The 24,339-nt window shown below is 37.6% G+C and overlaps 1 protein-coding gene across 1 annotated transcript in view; it reads left to right on the top strand.

Moving 5' to 3' along the window:
- The window catches only part of RECQL5 (RecQ like helicase 5), a 273,753-nt gene that overhangs the window by 557 nt on the left and 248,857 nt on the right, over positions 1-24,339 (top strand). The window lies entirely within an intron of this gene.

Raw genomic sequence — 24,339 nt, 5'->3', positions numbered from 1 at the left:
TAATGTGTGTAAGGGTGACAGTGACCATACATGTATGTGACAGTGACTGTGTATGCTTATGTAATAATGTGTGTAAGGGTGACAGGCCATAGGTGTATGTGACAGTGACTGTGTATAGTTATATAATAATGTGTGTAAGGGTGACAGTGACCATACGTGTATGTGACTGTGTATACTTATATAATAATGTGTGTAAGGGTGACAGTGGCCATACGTGTATGTGACAGTGACTGTGTGTAAGGGTGATAGTGACCATACGTGTATGTGACTGTGTATACTTATATAATAATGTGTGTAAGGGTGACAGTTTCCATACGTGTATGTTACAGTGACTGTGTATAGTTATATAATAATGTGTGTAAGGGTGACAGTGGCCATACGTGTATGTTACAGTGACTGTGTATACTTATATAATAATGTGTGTAAGGGTGACAGTTTCCATACGTGTATGTTACAGTGACTGAGTATAGTTATATAATAATGTGTGTAAGGGTGACAGTGGCCATACGTGTATGTTACAGTGACTGTGTATAGTTATATAATAATGTGTGTAAGGGTGACAGTGGCCATACGTGTATGTTACAGTGACTGTGTATACTTATATAATAATGTGTGTAAGGGTGACAGTTTCCATACGTGTATGTTACAGTGACTGAGTATAGTTATATAATAATGTGTGTAAGGGTGACAGTGACCATACGTGTATGTGACTGTGTATACTTATATAATAATGTGTGTAAGGGTGACAGTGGCCATACGTGTATGTTACAGTGACTGTGTGTAAGGGTGACAGTGACCATACGTGTATGTGACTGTGTATACTTATATAATAATGTGTGTAAGGGTGACAGTGGCCATACGTGTATGTTACAGTGACTGTGTATAGTTATATAATAATGTGTGTTAGGGTGACAGTGGCCATACGTATATGTGACAGTGACTGTGTATACTTTTGTAATATTGTGTGTAAGGGTGACAGTGACTTTTGTGTAACCATATGCGTGACTGTGTGTAAATATGTAAGAATATAACTTAACTTAATATTAAAGTGCATAAATAACTTGTTAGTTATACGCAAGCAATAGTGTATGAATAAAATGCTCTACTTGCTTAACCCCTGCAAAAAGGTTAACACACAATTATAGTCCGCTCTAGAGCAACAATGCACTACTGTGTGCTAGCTGTACACATCTGGTGAGCTAATGTCTAGAGGCATATATGTGTAGCCACCAATCACAGCTAGCTCTCAGTTGTGTATTGCTGTTCCTACCTAGGTATGCTGTTCATTCAAGAGAATGGAGTAAATTTGATCATAGAAATTAAATTTAATATCCAGTGACCATATGTGTGTGTGTTACTGTTTAACTTATTATTATGTATGTTATTTGTGACTGTATGTGACGATGACTATTACTGACCATACATGTGTAAAGGTTTATGATGAATTAAAGGGACAGTCAACCATAGAATTATTATTGTTTTAAAAGATAGATAATCCCTTTATTACTCATTCCCCAGTTTTGCATAACCAACACAGTTATTTTAATTTACTTTTTACCCCTGTGATTACCTTGTATCTAGGAACCTTCTTCCAGCCCCCTGATCACATGACTGTGACTGTTTATTATCTATTGTCTTAAATTTAGCATTGCTTTGTGCTAGATCTTAAATAACTTTCTGTGCCTGAACACAGTGTTGTCTATATGGCCCACGTGCACTTTCTGTCTCTTTGTGTTGAAAAGAGATTTAAAAAGCAAGTGATAAGAGGCAGCCCTCAAAGGCTTAGAAATTAGCATATGAGCCTACCTATGTTTAGTTTAAACTAAGAATACCAAGAGAAAAAAAGCAAATTTGATGATAAAAGTAAATTGGAAAGTTGATTAAAATTAAACGTCCTATCTGAATAATGAAAGTTTAATTTATACTTGACTGTCCCTTTAACTGTGAATATATTAAAGGGACCTGATACTCAAGTTTTTTCTCTGTTCCTTTATGAAAGGGATTTTTAAAGTGCATAACATTAACTGATACTGTGGGAGTTTTCCTTGTCACCCAATAAGTAGAGTGCAAGAAGTTAGTTGCACATAATCATGCACCTTTTTTTTTTATTTGCAATAAAATAAACTTTTTTTTTCAGTAATATGTCCCTTTAATAATATACTTTGCTATACCCAAACACACAGCATACGCATCAATCTTATTACGATTGATTTATAAAGCATCAACATATTACACCGTGCTGTGCATATTGTATAATGCTGTTTATAACAGTGCTATGCCTTTAGGGTGACAGGAATTTTTAGGATCAGAATATTCAGGATCCACAGGGTGTCAAAAAAGCAATACCTATTAATGTCTTATAGTTTATATAATGAATGTTGAGGGACATGGTGTGAATGAAGGATATATAACTGTACCTTCCAGTGAAAGGCTATTATATTTTTAAGAGCAGATGTACTATCACCTGGCGTTTAACACTATATTAATGGTAGCTGGAGCAAATGCATAGTATGCTCATTGTCAAAGCAAGGCATAGGATTTCATAACGGGTGCAGTTCTAGAAAAATGCTGTAGGTAAGAATGTGAGGAGTTGACAAGGGGAGAAATGAAGTCGTTCTTGGGCAGAGTGAAGGGGGGAAATGCTTGCAGTTAAGGGCAAAGATTTTGGAGGGTGCTGTGTTATATAGAGCATTGTTAATTAGAGTCAGGATATTGAATGTTGAGGGTTAAAGTCATTGTAAAGTAAAAAATACTTACCTTTTTGTTACTGTAAACTTACCGCCGATTCTCCGCCCGCATCTTCTTCAGTATTGAGCAGATCGATGAAGATCTGGCTTCCTCCAATCGTTATGTGCCTCACGAGCTAGACACCAAAGGGGGCACACAACGTTTGTAGGAAGCCGGATTCGTCATCGTTCTGCTTAATACTGAATGAGATGCGGGCGGAGAATCGGCGGTAAGTATTTTAAAAAAAAGAAGCGTAATTGTAAAGTTTAATGACTTAAAGTGCCCCAGTTTTCAAGAGTATTTTTAAATACTGTGCTTTACAATCACTTTAAGGAAATCAGTGGGGATGGGCTTGGCAAAAAGGTGCACCAGATGAAGAGCAATGCATGAGGAAGATCAGTCTGGCAGAAACATGCATGATGGATTGCAGATAGAATAGATGTTAGTTTGGAAGACCGAAGAGGATAGAGCTGCAGTAGTAAAGGCAGGATATGGCAAGAGAGGGGATTAGAATCTTGGTTATGTCTTGTGGAGCACAGGTAATTTAAAAGCTTTAAAATCATACATCTAATTGTTTATAGTTTACACGTTCCCACATCAAGTTAAAAGGGCATTACACACTAAATACATTTTATAAGCATAATTTTGAGGTTATTTCCCTTTTCCCTCTAGTCACGGATGCTGCCATGTTGAAATTTAGCCTTCACTGCATTCTAGTGTTGACTAGTATGCACATGTGCAGCAACTCTCCTTCAGATACCTGCATTGTAACCTAGGTTTCATAATGGTAGCACCCATGATTAGAGGGAGGTGCATAAAATGTATTTTGCGTTGTGTCCCTTTAAGAAGTGACCATTTATATACAGTGTACAAAATAACTTATGCTGCTAAAAAAAGGTGTATCTAGAAATACTTGTTAAGATATATATAGTTACTAAGTAACCCGTAGACAAGGTAATAATTTAAAAAGAATAATAGACCTTCATTTAATGCATAATATACACATGACAATGACTTGCTAGGAAATGAGACATTTTTATCGATGATAATATGTGGCCTTCAAATGTTTGTGTGTTTGTTGTGAATGTGTATACACACACACACACACACACACACACACTCACCGGCCACTTTATTAGGTACACCTGTCCAATTGCTTGGTAACGCAAGTTGCAAATCAGCCAATCACATGGCAGCAACTCAATGCATTTAGGCATCTAGACGTGGTAAAGACGACTTGCTGAAGTCCAAAACTGAGTATCAGAATTGGGAAGAAAGGGGATTTAAGTGACTTTGAACTGGCATAGTTGTTGGTGCCAGACGGGCTGGTCTGAGTATTTAAAAAACTGCTGATCTACTGGGATTTTCACGCATAACCATCTCTAGGGTTTACAGAGAATGGTCTGAAAAACAGAAAATATCCAGTGAGCGGCAGTTGTGTGGACCACAATGCCTTGTTGATGTTAGAGGAGAATGGGCAGACTGGTTTGAGATGATAGAGAGGCAACAGTAACTCAAATAACCACTCGTTACAACCAAGGTATGCAGAATACCATCTCTGAACGCACAACACGTCTAGCCTTGAAGCATATGGGCTACAGCAGCAGTAGACCACACCGGGTGCCACTCCTGTCAGCTATGAACAGGAAACCGAGGCTACAATTCGCACAGGTTTACCAAAATTGGACAATAGAAGATTAGAAAAATGTTGCCTGTTCTGATGAGTCTCGATTTCAGCTGCAACATTCCGATGGTAGGGTCACTATTTGGCATAAACAACATGAAAGCATGGATCAATCCTGCCTTGCATCAACGGTTCAGACTGGTGGTGGTGGTATAATGGTGTAAGGGATATTTTCTTGGCACACTTTGGGCCCCTTAGTACCAATTGAGCATCGTTTAAATGCCACGGCCTACCTGAGTATTGTTGCTGCCCATGTCCATCCCTTTATGACTACAGTGTACCCATCTTCTGATGACTGCTTCCAGCAGTATAATGCACCATGTCACAAAGCTCAAATCATCTCAAACTGGTTTCTTGAACATGACAATGAGTTCACTGTACTCCAATGGCATCCACAGTCACCAGATCTCAATCCAATAGAGCACCTTTGGTATTTGGTGGACGGGAGATTCGCACCATGGATGTGCAGTCGACAAATCTGCAGCAAATGAGTGATGCTATCATGTTAATATGGACTAAAATCTCTGAGGAATGTTTACAACACCTTGTTGAATCTATGCCATGAAGAATTAAGGCAGTTCTGAAGGCAAAAGGGGGTCCAACCCGGTACTAGCAAGGTGTACCTAATAAAGTTGCCGGTGAGTGTGTGTATATATATATATATATTTATTTATTTTTGTTTGTTTTGTAATGCTAGTATTTTTTTTGTAACTTGTTAGGGAGTGTTAGGTTAGGGGTCACTGGGGTTAGCCGTTAGGGAGTTAAGTAGAGTAGGTATAGTTTGCAATAGGCTATCGGCGGTTAGGGTTAGTTTGTGGTGGGGTATTGGTGGTTAGGGAGTTATTGCGGTGGGAGGTTGTGGCATTATAGGCGTTAAATAGTGTAGGGATTATTGCAATGGGTAGTTGTGGCGATATAGCTAATAGTAGTGTTGGTGGGAGGTTATGATGATTTGGGCGTTATTAGTGTAGGCTGCGGTGTTAATTTTGTTGTGCAGTATATTTAAAAGGGATCCTTTACTTTACATCGTCAATGTAGGTAGCGATGCAGCTTGGAATATTTTGCCAGCATCACCACTCATTGCAATGTATAGTAAAACGCATCTTGGCAATGCTGCCTTTAAACAGTAATGTTGGCACTTCTTCATATTTTGACGGCTTTCTCCATATGCCGAAGGATCTTGCCTCGTGGCACTTGTGATCATCAGGGCCAAATGGTCCGATGATCTAAAGTTGTCCGCTCTGATGAGTTTAAGTTTTGTCACTATTGTGTGGTCCCTCAAATAATTTTAGAAAGTTACATTTTGAGCTTGAGAACAGTTTATCTTACTGTTCTAAATGTGGAGAAGAGAAACCTACATTACAACATGATTATGCTAAAAAACATAATTTATGTAAGAACTTACCTGATAAATACATTTCTTTCATATTAGCAAGAGTCCATGAGCTAGTGACGTATAGGGGATATACATTCCTACCAGGAGGGGCAAAGTTTCCCAAACCTCAAAATGCCTATAAATACACCCCTCACCACACCCACAAATCAGTTTAACGAATAGCCAAGAAGTGGGGTGATAAGAAAAAAGTGCGAAAGCATAAAAAATAAGGAATTGGAATAATTGTGCTTTATACAAAAAAATCATAACCACCTCAAAAAAGGGTGGGCCTCATGGACTCTTGCTAATATGAAAGAAATGAATTTATCAGGTAAGTTCTTACATAAATTATGTTTTCTTTCATGTAATTAGCAAGAGTCCATGAGCTAGTGACGTATGGGATAATGAATACCCAAGATGTGGATCTTCCACGCAAGAGTCACTAGAGAGGGAGGGATAAAATAAAGACAGCCAATTCCGCTGAAAAATAATCCACACCCCAAACAAAGTTTAAATCTTATAATGAAAAAAACTGAAATTATAAGCAGAATAATCAAACTGAAACAGCTGCCTGAAGTACTTTTCTACCAAAGACTGCTTCAGAAGAAGAAAACACATAAAAATGGTAGAATTTAGTAAAAGTATGCAAAGAAGTCCAAGTTGCTGCTTTGCAAATCTGATCAACCGAAGCTTCATTCCTAAATGCCCAGGAAGTAGAGACTGACCTGGTCGAATGAGCTGTAATCCTTTGAGGTGGAGTTCTACCCGACTCAACATAAGCATGATAAATCAAAGACTTTAACCAAGATGCCAAAGAAATGGCAGAAGCCTTCTGACCTTTCCTAGAACCGGAAAAGATAACAAATAGACTAGAAGTCTTCCGGAAATCTTTAGTAGCTTCAACATAATATTTCAAAGCTCTGACTACATCCAAAGAATGCAACGATCTTTCCTTAGAATTCTTAGGATTAGGACACAATGAAGGAACCACAATTTCTCTACTAATGTTGTTAGAATTCACAACCTTAGGTAAAAATTTAAATGAAGTTCGCAACACCGCCTTATCCTGATGAAAAATCAGAAAAGGAGACTCACAAGAAAGAGCAGATAATTCAGAAACTCTTCTAGCAGAAGAGATGGCCAAAAGAAACAAAACTTTCCAAGAAAGTAATTTAATATCCAGCGAATGCATAGGTTCAAACGGAGGAGCTTGAAGAGCCCCCAGAACCAAATTCAAACTCCAAGGAGGAGAAATTGACTTAATGACAGGTTTTATACGAACAAAAGCCTGTACAAAACAATGAATATCAGGAAGATTAGCAATCTTTCTGTGAAAAAGAACAGAAAGAGCAGAGATTTGTCCTTTCAAGGAACTTGCCGACAAACCTTTATCCAAACCATCCTGAAGAAACTGTAAAATTCTAGGAATTCTAAAAGAATGCCAAGAAAAATGATGAGAAGAACACCAAGAAATGTAAGCCTTCCAGACTCGATAATATATCTTCCTAGATACAGATTTACGAGCCTGTAACATAGTATTAATTACGGAGTCAGAGAAACCTCTATGACTGAGAATCAAGCGTTCAATCTCCATACCTTCAAATTTAAGGATTTTAGATCCTGATGGAAAAAAGGGCCTTGCGATAGAAGGTCTGGTCTTAACGGAAGAGTCCACGGTTGGCAAGTAGCCATCCGGACAAGATCCGCATACCAAAACCTGTGAGGCCATGCTGGAGCCACCAGCAGAACAAACGAACGCTCCTTTAGAATCTTGGAAATTACTCTTGGAAGAAGAACTAGAGGCGGAAAGATATAGGCAGGATGATACTTCCAAGGAAGTGACAATGCATCCACTGCTTCCGCCTGAGGATCCCTGGATCTGGACAGATACCTGGGAAGCTTCTTGTTTAGATGAGAAGTCATCAGATCTATTTCTGAAAGTCCCCACATTTGAACAATCTGACGAAATACCTCTGGGTGAAGAGACCATTCGCCCGGATGTAATGTTTGGCGACTGAGATAATCCGCTTTCCAATTGTCTATACCTGAGATATGAACCGCAGAAATTAGACAGAGAGTGTCGTACAATCGGTTTTAAAGATATTAATTGTGATATCTTTGTATAATCCCTGCACCACTGGTTCAGCATACAGAGCTGAAGAGGTCGCATGTGAAAACGAGCAAAGGGGATCGCGTCCGATGCAGCAGTCATAAGACCTAGAATTTCCATGCATAAGGCTACCGAAGGGAATGATTGAGACTGAAGGTTTCGACAAGCTGAAACCAATTTCAGACGTCTCTTTTCTGTTAGAGACAAGGTCATGGACACTGAATCTATTTGAAAACCCAAAAAGGTTACCTTTGTCTGAGGAATCAATGAACTCTTTGGTAAATTGATCCTCCAACCATGTCTTTGAAGAAACGACACAAGTTGATTCGTATGAGATTCTGCAGAATGTGAAGACTGAGCAAGAACCAAGATATCGTCCAAATAAGGAAATACCACAATACCCTGTTCTCTGATTACAGATAGAAGGGCACCGAGAACTTTTGTAAAAATCCTTGGAGCTGTTGCTAGGCCAAACGACAGAGCCACAAACTGGTAATGCTTGTCTAGAAAAGAGAATCTCAGAAACTGATAGTGATCTGGATGAATCGGAATATGCAGATATGCATCCTGTAAATCTATTGTAGACATATAATGCCCTTGCTGAACAAAAGGCAGAATAGTCCTTATAGTTACCATTTTGAATGTTGGAATCCTTACCTAACGATTCAATATTTTTAAATCCAGAACTGGTCTGAAGGAATTCTCCTTCTTTGGTACAATGAAGAGATTTGAGTATAACCCCAGCCCCTGTTCCAAAACTGGAACTGGCACAATTACTCCAGCCAACTCTAGATCTGAAACACATTTCAGAAATGCTTGAGCCTTCACCGGATTTATTGGGACACGGGAAAGAAAAAATCTTTTTGCAGGAGGCCTTATCTTGAAGCCTATTCTGTACCCTTGTGAAACAATATTCTGAATCCAAAGATTGTGAATCGAATTGATCCAAATTTCTTTAAAAAATCGTAATCTGCCCCCTACCAGCTGGGCTGGAATGAGGGCCGCACCTTCATGTGGACTTGGGAGCTGGCTTTGGCTTTCTAAAAGGCTTGGATTTATTCCAAACTGGAGATGGTTTCCAAACTGATACCGCTCCTGTAGGGGAAGGATCAGGTTTTTGTTCCTTATTGTGACAAAAGGAACGAAAACGATTAGCAGACCTAAATTTACCCTTAGATCTTTTATTCTGTGGTAAAAAAGTTCCTTTCCCCCCAGTAACAGTTGAAATAATAGAATCCAACTGTGAACCAAACAATTTATTACCTTGGAAAGAAAGGGAAAGCAAAGTTGACTTAGAAGACATATCAGCATTCCAAGTTTTAAGCCATAAAGCTCTTCTAGCTAAAATAGCTAAAGGCATATACCTGACATCAACCCTAATGATATCAAAGATGGCATCACAAATAAAGTTATTAGCATGTTGAAGAAGATTAACAATGCTATGAGTATTATGATCTGTTACTTGTTGTGCTAAGGCTTCAAACCAGAAAGTTGAAGCTGCAGCAACATCCGCCAAAGATATAGCAGGTCTAAGAAGATTACCTGAACATAAGTAAGCTTTTCTTAGAAAGGATTCAATTTTCTTATCTAAAGGATCCTTAAAGGAAGTACTATCTGCTGTAGGAATAGTAGTACGTTTAGCAAGAGTAGAGATAGCCCCATCAACCTTAGGGATTTTGTCCCAAAACTCTAATCTGTCAGATGGCACAGGATATAATTGCTTAAACCGTTTAGAAGGAGTAAATGAATTACCCAAATTATTCCATTCCCTGGAAATTACTTCAGAAATAGCATCAGGGACGGGGAAAACCTCCGGAATAACTACAGGAGGTTTAAAAACCGTATTCAAACGTTTAGATTTAGTATTAAGAGGAGCAGATTCCTCTATTTCTAATGCAATTAAGACTTCTTTAAGTAAAGAGCGAATAAATTCCATTTTAAATAAATATGAAGATTTATCAGTATCAACCTCTGAAACAGAATCCTCTGAACCAGAAAAATCATTATCAGAAACAGAATCAGAATGATGATGTTCATTTAAAAATTCATCTGAAAAAACCTTTTACGTTTACTGGAAGGAGGAATAACAGACATAGCCTTCTTAATAGATTTAGAAACAAAATCTCTTATGTTAACAGGAACACCCTGAATATTAGATGTTGATGGAACAGCAACAGGTAATGGAACATTACTAAAGGAAATATTATCTGCATTAACAAGTTTGTCATGACATTCATTACAAACAACAGCCAGAGGAACAGTTACCACAAGTTTACAACAAATACACTTAACTTTGGTAGATCCAGCATCAGGCAGCAATTTTCCAGAAGTATCTTCTGATTCAGGGTCAATCTGAGTCATCTTGCAATATGTAATAGAAAAAACAACATATAAAGCAAAATTGATCAAATTCCTTAAATGACAGTTTCAGGAATGGGAAAAAATGCCAATGAACAAGCTTCTAGCAACCAGAAGCAAATAAACAATGAGACTTAAATAATGTGGAGACAAAAAAGACGCCCATATTTTTTAGCGCCAAAAAGACGCCCACATTATTTGGCGCCTAAATGCTTAAAGCGTCAAAAATGACGTCACATCCGGTGACGCCGACATTTTTGGCCAAAAAACGTCAAAAAATGACGCAAGTTCCGGCGACAAGTATGACGCCGGAAATGACAAAGAAAATTTTTGCGCCAAAAAAGTCCGCGCCAAAAATGACGCAATATAAAGAAGCATTTTCAGCCCCCGCGAGCCTAACAGCCGACAGGAAAAAAGTCAAATTTAAAGGTAAGAAAAATTGATTGATCCAAATGCATTATCCCAATAATGAAACTGACTGTCTGAAATAAGGAATGTTGAACATCCTGAATCAAGGCAAATAAATGTTTAAACACAAATATTTATAACTTTATATAAAAGTGCCCAACCATAGCTTAGAGTGTCACAGAAAATAAGACTTACTTACCCCAGGACACTCATCTACATGTAGTAGAAAGCCAAACCAGTACTGAAACGAGAATCAGTAGAGGTAATGGTATATAAGAGTATATCGTCGATCTGAAAAAGGAGGTAAGAGATGAATCTCTACGACCGATAACAGAGAACCTATGAAATAGACCCCGTAGAAGGAGATCATTGCATTCAAATAGGCAATACTCTCTTCACATCCCTCTGACATTCACTACACACTGAGAGGAAAACCGGGCTCCAGCCTGCTGCGAAGCGCATATCAACGAAGAATCTAGCACAAACTTACTTCACCACCTCCATGGTGAGGGGTGTATTTATAGGCATTTTGAGGTTTGGGAAACTTTGCCCCTCCTGGTAGGAATGTATATCCCATACGTCACTAGCTCATGGACTCTTGCTAATTACATGAAAGAAACAAAGATTTTGCGAGATTTCTCTCTATGCTTGCGAGTTTTAAATCATTAGACCCTTAGTACTCAATGATCTAAAGTGGTCTGATCTGGCGAGATTTTCTAAGAAGTCTCTTCACTACTGTAAATAGACAGATTTTAGCTTGACAGTGGCTTATCCTGCTTCGTAGGTTCTAAATGTGAAGGAAGGGCACCTTCATTACAATAAAATGTCTGTTTTTCTTGTAAGAACGATAACCTGTCTTATTGTACCATCCAATAATCAGTTATATCCTGTATCTCACAACATAAACGGGCCCCTCATTTCCAGAAGTTGTGAGTTTCAATTCTTTTGTAGTTAAATGAAATTACCAAAATGTTGGCTCCTAAAACTTCTTCTGTTCCCCCTTTGTGGCCGGCCTGTTGGTCAAAGCAATGTTTTGTTTTTAAGCGGTTTTGTAAATGATTAATAAAGTGACAGTTTTTAATGCTTCTAAACCATTTATTTTGTATGTAGGTACTTTGGAATTCAGTACATGGTTGCTAATATAAACTATTTATGTATACAACATGCCTTTAATGTTGTTGTAGTGCTTTTAAGGGTGTAGATCTACTAGGATTATTATATTTTATTTATCATGGTTGAAATGGCAATAAAACACTTTTGGCTTGGTCTGAAAACCTCTTATCTCTCTTAACAGTATAATCTCACTGTGAACATAGACCTACAAGTAGATAAAATACTTAAAGGGACATGAACCCAAACTCTTTCTTTCACAATTGAGATCGGGCATGTCATTTTAAACAACTTTCTTATTTACTTCTATTATCAAATTTTCTTCATTCTCTTGGTATCTTTTATTGAAAGTCAGGGGCGTAAGCTCAGGAGCATGCAAGTGTCTGGAGCATTAGATGGCAGCAGTTTTCAAAACATTTCATTCATTTGCAAGAGTGCTACAGACATATACCTATGTAAATCTTAAACAAAGAAAACCATGGGAACTAATCAAATTTGAAACTTTTTACAAATTGTATGCTCTGTCTGAAAAAAAAATCACAAAATTAAAATATTTGGGTTTTATATCCCTTTAAGACTAACTAATCTGCTGAATTTACAGTTCCTTTGTCAGGTTAGTCTTATGCATAGATATAATACACATTCTCTCTTTCTTTTACTGAGATTAACAAGTAATTACTAGATTTTCGGTAGCATAGTGTTTTTTCTCTCCTCCTTCTCTCTAAATGTAATCCTCATTATAACTATCACCCTCCCTGTGTGTATTCGATGTGTGCATTCAGAGGTTTCAGATGCCTCCGAATGTGGCAGAAGGCTGTTTCTGAGATGGATTTATTGTTGTGAAAGTTCAACGCACTAAGATGTTTGCAAATCCAGATTTTAGCGTGCTGCACTTTCACAAGTAGAAATACGGCTCAGAAAAGAGACGGATGCTGAGAGCCGCCTTCTGCATTCAGAGGCATCCGCAGCCTTAGGCCTAGTGAGAAGTTACATTTGTAGGTCTGATGTCTGTGTGAGCTGATTTATTACCATGGTATCCAGCAGGTGCAGAGGGAAGTAAGCAGAGTTACTGAAACACAGAGGGCGCCATGTACTAAGCTTCGAAGTGACCGTCCGTCTGTATTTCCGCGTCAAAATTCGCTCACGATCTGCTTCTCGTATGTACCAATCTGCGATCTGCTCGAAAAACCACTATTTTCATCAGCGATCGTAATTTTACTCAACTCATCGTTCCGAAGCCTTTTTCCACTTACTACATGTTCGATCGCACGTAAATTCGCTGTAATCGGAAATTATGAATGTTACAACTAATCCGCCCGCTCCAACTTTCACTGTAACTTCGCGTGATTTGCTTCGCGACCATTTAGGTAGCGAATACAATAGAAAACTATAGGGGGTATCAACCTGACGCCAGGTAGAAGTACTTAAGTGAAAGGACTAGACTACTATTGTAGCATTATTGGTTTTTGGATCAGTGAATGAAGATGGAGACATTATGACAATGAAGATTGTCATAATATTCGAGTACTAGATCAACAAGTACAACATTCTGTTGATGCGAGAAGTTAAGGTTGCGAGTCTTCTTAGAAGTAGCAGAATCTCCAGAGCAAGCCATCTTGTCAAAGTGAATACCGAAAAGTAAATAAACAATATTCTAAGATTTCTGGGAAAATGCACATTCTTATACATGTCAGCAGCCAGACGTTGCCTCTTGTCTGGCGATTATGACACCTAGATCGTCACGTGGGTAAAGAACTAAACCAATCAGGTCGCAGACTGCTTCTTAACTTTGCTCTTTCGCGCCGAACGAAGCTTCAAAGTTATCAATAATCCGATTGTCTTCGACACACAATAGACGCAAAATTTTACGGCTTGGTTTTTAGTACATTCATGTAACGAAGTGCCATCCGCATGGTGCGAATGCCGGCGGGTTATTTCGATACGGTCTGTGCGAAAAAATTGACGCCTTAGTACATGGCGCCCAGAGGCTTTGTGATTTTAGCCTGATTAGTTTGTGTCCTGCTCTGCAGAGTTCTTTACATAGCATAGAGCAAGCAGGCATGTCAGCTAGTGACTCCCTGGCTCTAAACATGCTAGTTAGGGAGTGAGAAAAAACCCTTAGCTATGTGATCAGTGTGCAATACCTACATATGCATAAGCAGAGAAATATGTAGGTAACATAGGTAATATCTATTGCAAAATATGTAATAGATGCATAAAGTTTACCTACATTTCATGCTTTATTTAAAAAGGACATTTTTTTCTTTTGCCTATACTGTCCCTTTAAGGTCAAACATTGTGGCACCCATTAAAGTGATGGCAAACTCTCCCCTTTATAAAATCATATCCGGACTTTTTAATATAGATATAAAAATTCCCCCGGTCAGCTGCCCACTTCAAAAGTCTTTTTTTTTTTGGGGAGCTAAAGATTTAAATTGTTGTCCAATCAGCATTCTCCTCATAAGGAACTTTTGTTGTAACTATAGCGCTGATTGCAGAGCATTTCAAACCTGCTTTTTAATAACATTGTGATGATTTTCAGACTTCGAACCAAACCTCACAGTGTCAGATAAAAAATAAGCAAAACCAGGGCTTGACAAACCCAGTAGGCAGGGAGCCAGTGACTTCAAACTTTTTGGGTCATTCTACATATATCTTTATGCAAATAACACTGTCTAGCTCCTAAATGTATGGCTGGCTCCTAAATTTTATGTTTAAATCATTTTTATTAACACATTTTATATTAAGTACAATATATAAGGTCATACTCTTCACATGGGTATACTTAGTAGGACGCTCATAGCTTAACAAATCCTAATAGAAATCCTGTTACAAGAAGAGATTAACAATTCTAGGATCATAAAGAGTTTTAATCCCAGGCCTTTTGGGACTCATATATGAGTAGTGTTTAGAAACTGTCCGGCTCTGGTACTCATCTTTCTGTATTGAACAAGATAAGAGTCAGTATTGTAGCGTTCCATCTGTGAGGGAAGGACTTTTCAAACTTAGTCAATTACTGGTGGGGGTAACCAGAGAAAAAAAAAAGAAACAAAAAATACTACAATAACTACTATGGAACAAAAGGAAGAAAGAAAAAAAAAAAAAATAATAGGAAGAAATTTGGATGCCATTGAACGTGTTGGTTATATAACGTATCATGGAAGCACTCAGATCGTACTTGTATCTGTAACCACTGTATAACCTCTACTTTCTATTTGTGGATCTATCTGGTATAGTCTGCTCCATTCCTAAGATTCCAATAATACCACACCTCGTCATTAATATCTCTCATACCTAATGCCCAAGCTGCTGCCTCATACATTGTTTGAGTGTATTGTATTTTGTTTTTTATCTCGGACCAAGTAGGTGTGCCTACCCTCCAATATTTTGCTATACACGTTCTCGTTACGGTACATACAATTTTGATAGAAGTGTTTATGGGTTTGTTGAAATTCTGTATTCGCTCGTGAAGTAGTGCTTGTGATATAGTGAGTTATATGTGTTCATCTAATAAGTATCTGAGCATGGAAGAGAGCAAACTCCAAATCAATTGAACTTCCTTACACTCCCACCACATATGCTTGTATGTGCCCAGCTCGTTACAACTCCTGTAACATAGTCTAGACTTGTTCTGGGTCATATGCGATGTTCTAAGAGGTGTCAGGTACCATCTGAATATTGACTTCAGAGAGTTCTCCTTCAGGTCTGCACTCATCAGACCCCTAGTAGCTGAGTCAAAAACGGTTTTCCACGTTTCTTGATCTATGGAAATCCCTAAATCTATTTCCCACTTGAGCATTACTGAATTTTTTGAGGAGACTCCCAAACTTTGTATGGCTATGTATAACCTGGTTATTCTATGTTTCGGTCTAGACTGTGAGGTGCATATATTTTCTAATGTGGTTTTATTTTTACTGGGGGATGCTTTAAGGAATTTATTGAAAGAAGATGATAGCTGAAGGTATAAGTACCAGTGAATTTTAATAGGGGATAATTTGTCTTGGATTTGAGAAAATTTCTTTATTTTATTCTGTTGTATGAGATCTGCAACCTAATATAAGCATTTGTTTTCCCATTTGCCAATATCCCTGCGAGAATCCTCCATCAGTAGGTATCTAATCGGCATTAGTAATGACCTAACAGGCCACAATCCTTTCTTTATCGCAAACTCAGACCAAATAGAACTTGTGAAATCCGTGGCAGGGGATTGTATATCTCCGATAGCCGAGTCAAGCGCTTACTGTCAGTATATGGCCAGGTTATAATACAATATATTTAATAATTATTCTTTAAAACAAACCCCCAATAATATGCATATACGAAACAATTAAAATGAATATAAATTCCTAAATTATTTATATTAGTTAAAGTTATAAACACCTTGAATTATATTTATAGAAAACCAGATTATGAATCAGATGATACACACTTATGCTGTTATAATATCCTTACAAAGATCATAAAAATATATCTTTACCATTTGCCTTATTCACAATAATTGCATTAAAATATCACAATAAAATACCAGAATCTCCTGTTATTAACCAATAACTCTAGTTCAATGCTCAATATGGATTACTAATTTACTATGCTTAATTAATAACTACCAGGGATATAATCACACTAACTAGTTTATGTACAGTTTTGGAAGAGTTCACTATAATTACTGACTTATAAATCTGGAGTATAAAACCATGTCTAGTAAATAAATTGTTTAGTAATAATGACTAGTTAAGACTACACAGGACTATGGATGTAACTTAAAGGGACACTGAACCCAAATTTTTTCTTTCATGATTCAGATAGAGCATGCAATTTTAAACAACTTTCTAATTTACTTCTATTATAAAATTTTCTTTGTTCTCTTGCTATCATTATTTGAAAAAGAAGGCATCTAAGCTAAGGAGCCAGCAAATTATTGGTTCAGAACCATGGACAGCACTTGTTTATTGGTGCTGTCCAATCAGAAAAGACAACCTAGGTTGTTCACCAAAAATGGGCCGGCATCTAAACTTACATTCTTGCTTTTCAAATAAACATACCAAGAGAATTAAAAAAAATTGATAATAGGAGTAAATTAGAAAGTTTCTTAAAATTTCATGCTCTATCTGAATCAAAAAAATTTGGGTTCAGTGTCCCTTTAAAATACAAATTGTGCCCTTTAAAATTACTAACTGTAATCTAACTATACCCTTTGATTTAAAATATTATATATACTTTCTTATACTTTACCCAAATAACCAAATTAATATTTAAATTTTCTCCGATAAATCCAATTTCACCTCATAAATTAAAAGAGGTAATTTTTGCAAGATGGATAAAAATTTAGGCCCAGATTGCTTTATATAAACTGAATCCCAAGGCAACAGTTTGTCAGTCAAAATTCAGCAGCAGACCCCTTTTCTTTCATGTAATTAGCAAGAGTCCATGAGCTAGTGACGTATGGGATATACATTCCTACCAGGAGGAGCAAAGTTTCCCAAACCTCAAAATGCCTATAAATACACCCCTCACCACACCCACAAATCAGTTTTACAAACTTTGCCTCCTATGGAGGTGGTGAAGTAAGTTTGTGCTAGATTCTACGTTGATATGCGCTCCGCAGCAGGTTGGAGCCCGGTTTTCCTCTCAGCGTGCAGTGAATGTCAGAGGGATGTACTCTTATATATACCATTACCTCTACTGATTCTCGTTTCAGTACTGGTTTGGCTTTCTACTACATGTAGATGAGTGTCCTGGGGTAAGTAAGTCTTATTTTCTGTGACACTCTAAGCTATGGTTGGGCACTTTTATATAAAGTTCTAAATATATGTATTCAAACATTTATTTGCCTTGACTCAGGATGTTCAAACATTCCTTATTTCAGACAGTCAGTTTCATATTTGGGATAATGCATATGAATAATTTTTTTCTTACCTTAAAATTTGACTTTTTCCCCTGTGGGCTGTTAGGCTCGCGGGGGCTGAAAATGCTTCATTTTATTGCGTCATTCTTGGCGCAGACTTTTTTGGCGCAAATTTTTTTTTCTGTTTCCGGCGTCATACGTGTCGCCGGAAGTTGCGTCATTTTTGACGTTTTTTTGCGCCAAAAGTGTCGGCGTTCCGGATGTGGCGTCATTTTTGGCGCCAAAAGCATTTAGGCGCCAAATAATGTGGGCGTCTTTTTTTGGCGCTAAAAAATATGGGCGTCACTATTGTGGTTGCTAGAAGCTTGTTCACTGGCATTTTTTTCCCATTCCTGAAACTGTCATTTAAGGAATTTTGCTTTATATGTTGTTTTTTCTATTACATATTGCAAGATGTCCCAGATTGACACTGAGTCAGAAGATACTTCTGGAAAAACGCTGCCTGGTGCTGGATCGACCAAAGTTAAGTGTATCTGCTGTAAACTTGTGGTATCTGTTCCTCCAGCTGTTGTTTGTAATGAATGTCATGACAAACTTGTTAATGCAGATAATATTTCCTTTAGTAATGTTACATTACCTGTTGCTGTTCCGTCAACATCTAATACTCAGAGTGTTCCTGTTAACATAAGAGATTTTGTTTCTAAATCCATTAAGAAGGCCATGTCTGTTATTCCTCCTTCTAGTAAACGTAAAAGGTCTTTTAAAACTTCTCATTTTTCAGATGAATTTTTAAATGAACATCATCATTCTGATTCTGATAATGGTTCCTCTGGTTCAGAGGATTCTGTCTCAGAGGTTGATGCTGATAAATCTTCATATTTATTCGAAATGGAATTTATTCGTTCTTTACTTAAAGAAGTCTTAATTGCATTAAAAATAGAGGATTCTGGTCCTCTTGATACTAAATCTAAACGTTTAAATAAGGTTTTTTAAATCTCCTGTAGTTATTCCAGAAGTTTTTCCTGTCCCTGATGCTATTTCTGAAGTAATCTCCAGGGAATGGAATAATTTGGGTAATTTATTTACTCCTTCTAAATGTTTTAAGCAATTATATCCTGTGCCATCTGACAGATTAGAGTTTTGGGACAAAATCCCTAAAGTTGATGGGGCTATCTCTACTCTTGCTAAACGTACTACTATTCCTACGGCAGATAGTACTTCCTTTAAGGATCCTTTAGATAGGAAGATTGAATCCTTTCTAAGAAAAGCTTACTTATGTTCAGGTAATCTTCTTTGACCTGCTATATCTTTAGCGGATGTTGCTGCAGCTTCAACTTTTTGGTTAGAAGCTTTAGCACAACAAGTAACAGATCATAATTCTCATAGCATTGTTAATCTTCTTCAACATGCTAATAACTTTATTTGTGATGCCATCTTTGCTATCATTAGAGTTGATGTCAGGTATATGTCTCTAGCTATTTTAGCTAGAAGAGCTTTATGGCTTAAAACTTGGAATGCTGATATGTCTTCTAAGTCAACTTTGCTTTCCCTTTCTTTCCAGGGTAATAAATTATTTGGTTCTCAGTTGGATTCTATTATCTCAACTGTTACTGGAGGGAAAGGAACTTTTTTACCACAGGATAAAAAATCTAAAGGTAAATTTAGGTCTAATAATCGTTTTCGTTCCTTTCGTCACAATAAGGGACAAAAGCCTGATCCTTCACCCACAGGAGTAATATCAGTTTGGAAACCATCTCCAGTCTGGAATAAATCCAAGCCTTTTAGAAAACCAAAGCCAGCTCCCAAGTCCACATGAAGGTGCGGCCCTCATTCCAGCCCAGCTGGTAGGGGGCAGATTACGTTTTTTCAAAGAAATTTGGATCAATTCAATTCACAATCTTTGGATTCAGAACATTGTTTCAGAAGGGTACAGAATTGGCTTCAAGATAAGGCCTCCTGCAAAGAGATTTTTTCTTTCCCGTGTCCCAGTAAATCCAGCGAAAGCTCAAGCATTTCTGAAATGTGTTTCAGATCTAGAGTTGGCTGGAGTAATTATGCCAGTTCCAGTTCTGGAACAGGGGCTGGGGTTTTATTCAAATCTCTTCATTGTACCAAAGAAGGAGAATTCCTTCAGACCAGTTCTGGATCTAAAAATATTGAATCGTTATGTAAGGATACCAACATTCAAAATGGTAACTATAAGGACTATCCTGCCTTTTGTTCAGCACAATAGATTTACAGGATGCATATCTGCATATTCCGATTCATCCAGATCACTATCAGTTTCTGAGATTCTCTTTCCTAGACAAGCATTACCAGTTTGTGGCTCTGCCGTTTGGCCTAGCTACAGCTCCAAGAATTTTTACAAAGGTTCTCGGTGTCCTTCTGTCTGTTATCAGAGAACAGGGTATTGTGGTATTTCCTTATTTGGACGATATCTTGGTACTTGCTCAGTCTTCACATTTAGCAGAATCTCATACGAATCGACTTGTGTTGTTTCTTCAAGATCATGGTTGGAGGATCAATTTACCGAAAAGTTCATTGATTCCTCAGACAAGGGTAACCTTTTTAGGTTTCCAGATAGATTCAGTGTCCATGACTCTGTCTCTGACAGACAAGAGACGTCTAAAATTGATCTCAGCTTGTCGAAACCTTCAATCACAATCATTCCCTTCGGTAGCCTTATGCATGGAAATTCTAGGTCTTATGACTGCTGCATCGGACGCGATCCCCTTTGCTCGTTTTCACATGCGACCTCTTCAGCTCTGTATGCTGAACCAGTGGTGCAGGGATTACACAAAGATATCTCAATTAATATCTTTAAAACCGATTGTACGACACTCTCTGACGTGGTGGACAGATCACCATTGTTTAGTTCAGGGGGCTTCTTTTGTTCTTCCGACCTGGACTGTAATTTCAACAGATGCAAGTCTGACAGATTGGGGAGCTGTTTGGGGGTCTCTGACAGCACAAGGGGTTTGGGAATCTCAGGAGGTGAGATTACCAATCAATATTTTGGAACTCCGTTCAATTTTCAGAGCTCTTCAGTCATGGCCTCTTCTAAAGAGAGAATCGTTCATTTTTGTTTTCAGACAGACAATGTCACAACTGTGGCATACATCAATCATCAAGGAGGGACTCACAGTCCTCTGGCTATGAAAGAAGTATCTCGAATACTGGTATGGGCGGAATCCAGCTCCTGTCTAGTTTCTGCGGTTCATATCCCAGGTATAGACAATTGGGAAGCGGATTATCTCAGTCGCCAAACGTTACATCCGGGCGAATGGTCTCTTCACCCAGAGGTATTTCTTCAGATTGTTCAAATGTGGGGACTTCCAGAAATAGATCTAATGGCTTCTCATCTAAACAAGAAACTTCCCAGGTATCTGTCCAGATCCAGGGATCCTCAGGCGGAAGCAGTGGATGCATTATCACTTTCTTGGAAGTATCATCCTGCCTATCTCTTTCCGCCTCTAGTTCTTCTTCCAAGAGTAATCTCCAAGATTCTGAAGGAATGCTCGTTTGTTCTGCTGGTGGCTCCAGCATGGCTTCACAGGTTTTGGTATGCAGATCTTGTCCGGATGGCCTCTTGCCAACCGTGGACTCTCCCGTTAAGACCAGACCTTCTGTCGCAAGGTCCTTTTTTGCATCAGGATCTCAAATCCTTAAATTTAAAGGTATGGAGATTGAACGCTTGATTCTTAGTCAAAGAGGTTTCTCTGACTCTGTGATTAATACTATGTTACAGGCTCGTAAATCTGTATCTAGAAAGATATATTATAGAGTCTGGAAGACTTACATTTCTTGGTGTCTTTCTCATCATTTTTCCTGGCATTCTTTTAGAATTCCGAGAATTTTACAGTTTCTTCAGGATGGTTTGGATAAAGGTTTGTCTGCAAGTTCCTTGAAAGGACAAATCTCTGCTCTTTCTGTTCTTTTTCACAGAAAGATTGCTAATCTTCCTGATATTCATTGTTTTGTACAAGCTTTGGTTCGTATAAAACCTGTCATTAAGTCAATCTCTTCTCCTTGGAGTTTGAATTTGGTTCTGGGGGCTCTTCAAGCTCCTCCGTTTGAACCTATGCATTCGCTGGATATTAAATTACTTTCTTGGAAAGTTTTGTTTCTTTTGGCCATCTCTTCTGCTAGAAGAGTTTCTGAATGATCTGCTCTTTCTTGTGAGTCTCCTTTTCTGATTTTTCATCAGGATAAGGCGGTGTTGCGAACTTCATTTAAATTTTTACCTAAGGTTGTGAATTCTATCAACATTAGTAGAGAAATTGTGGTTCCTTCATTGTGTCCTAATCCTAAGAATTCTAAGGAAAGATCGTTGCATTCTTTGGATGTAGTCAGAGCTTTGAAATATTATGTTGAAGCTACTAAAGATTTCCGGAAGACTTCTAGTCTATTTGTTATCTTTTCCGGTTCTAGGAAAGGTCAGAAGGCTTCTGCCATTTCTTTGGCATCTTGGTTAAAGTCTTTGATTTATCATGCTTATTTTGAGTCGGGTAGAACTCCGCCTCAAAGGATTACAGCTCATTCGACTAGGTCAGTCTCTACTTCCTGGGCATTTAGGAATGAAGCTTCGGTTGATCAGATTTGCAAAGCAGCAACTTGGTCTTCTTTGCATACTTTTACTAAATTCTACCATTTTGATGTGTTTTCTTCTTCTGAAGCAGTCTTTGGTAGAAAAGTACTTCAGGCAGCTGTTTCAGTTTGATTCTTCTGCTTATAATTTCAGTTTTTTTCATTATAAGATTTAAACTTTGTTTGGGGTGTGGATTATTTTTCAGCGGAATTGGCTGTCTTTATTTTATCCCTCCCTCTCTAGTGACTCTTGCGTGGAAGATCCACATCTTGGGTATTCATTATCCCATACGTCACTAGCTCATGGACTCTTGCTAATTACATGAAAGAAAACATAATTTATGTAAGAACTTACCTGATAAATTCATTTCTTTCATATTAGGAAGAGCCCATGAGGCCCACCCTTTTTGTGGTGGTTATGTTTTTTTTGTATAAAGCACAATTATTCCAATTCCTTATTTTTTATGCTTTCGCACTTTTTATTATCACCCCACTTCTTGGCTATGCGTTAAACTGATTTGTGGGTGTGGTGAGGGGTGTATTTATAGGCATTTTTGAGGTTTGGGAAACTTTGCCCCTTCTGGTAGGAATGTATATCCCATACGTCACTAGCTCATGGACTCTAATATGAAAGAAATGAATTTATCAGGTAAGTTCTTACATAAATTATGTTTTTTCTCTCTTGCCTGGGGTTATATCACGCAATATAATCCCACCCCTCTTTATTCTAATCATAGGTGATAAATTTGATTGGCCCTTCGGATGCTTAGCATTGATTGGTTATTTAGGAGGCGCCTCCCAAATTGGCTCATCTGGCTCTGCATATGTTCCAATTTATTTGGCTGTCATACCATTTTTTATTCCCTAGGGGGCAGTAGACAACCGCAAATGCAGTTTCACCATCAATTATTGCCACAGTTCAATACATCCTTATAAAGTGATTATTTAAACTACTTTAATTTCTTGTATTAATCATTTACAATTTTAATTATAGATGGGATAATATAATGTCATTTTTCTGACTATTCCAATACCAAATACAAGCATGTTTCTAGAAATCTTACCAATAAGCAATTACACTGTCAATCATTTGCTCTCCCCAGAATCATAGCATTTAACATCCTGCCATTATATTCATACAAACACAGCATATTTCACCTTCCTAATCATTTTTGAGTACACAGATCCATGTTTATGTCTAATATTCATAGGACATTTTGCTGTCTGTAAAATAAAGAAACACATGTTAACATTTTGAAACAAACATTTATACATCTACCATACAGCTATTCATTAATTTCAGTATACACTTATCTAATATGTTACTGTTAGACATTTCTTCTCAGGATATATATAGTATATATTTATACAGTCTGAGAATCAATTATACTTGAAATTTAAACACAAGTTGTACTTTAAAAATGAATTTTAAAGCTACAATACAAACATGTGTTTCTGTTTGGTTCAGTACACGTTTATCTGAGGCTCAGGGGCAATTAACAGGTCTGTGCTAATTACTGAATTCCTGGCTTTAGTTATGCATATCTTCCACCAAAAGCGTTTTCACAGACATTTAGGCTCCCTCTGTATTGAGCAGTGAGGGGGTTTGTAAATCTATATACATTTTCGGCAGGAAACTCCATATATGGACCTTCACATCTGAGGGTTTCAAATGCTAATATTTACTTTGAAGTGGCCCACTGTCCTTATTTATACAACGGTCTAAATCCTTTGTTCTCTCCTGTGTACTTTTGCATATTGAGTGGTGGAGGATTGAATTGTGGTCAGCCAGGCATCTAATGTCTCATGACCTCAGAATTACAATACATAGAATGTGTCCAGTAATAAAATAAGCGTTTTCAAATTTGATAGATTGTATACTTATTTTATTATATATATATATATTTTTTAATCTTATTTTATATATATATATATATATATATATATATCTATCCTGACATTCACAGATACCCTGAAATTACCATCCCGCAAAATCGCATCCGGGCAGTCCCAACCTCCCAAATCTGCCTACATTTTTATCCATATTGCTTCTTCTGCTGCTCTACATATTAAAGAATCTTGTGCTAACCTAGCAGATCTATAATAATCGATTAAGTTAGGTACTCCTAGTCCAC

The sequence above is a fragment of the Bombina bombina genome, chromosome 1, assembly GCF_027579735.1.
Source record: "Bombina bombina isolate aBomBom1 chromosome 1, aBomBom1.pri, whole genome shotgun sequence".
NCBI classification, from domain to species: Eukaryota; Metazoa; Chordata; class Amphibia; order Anura; family Bombinatoridae; genus Bombina; species Bombina bombina.
This window is presented reverse-complemented; position numbering and strand designations above follow the sequence as displayed.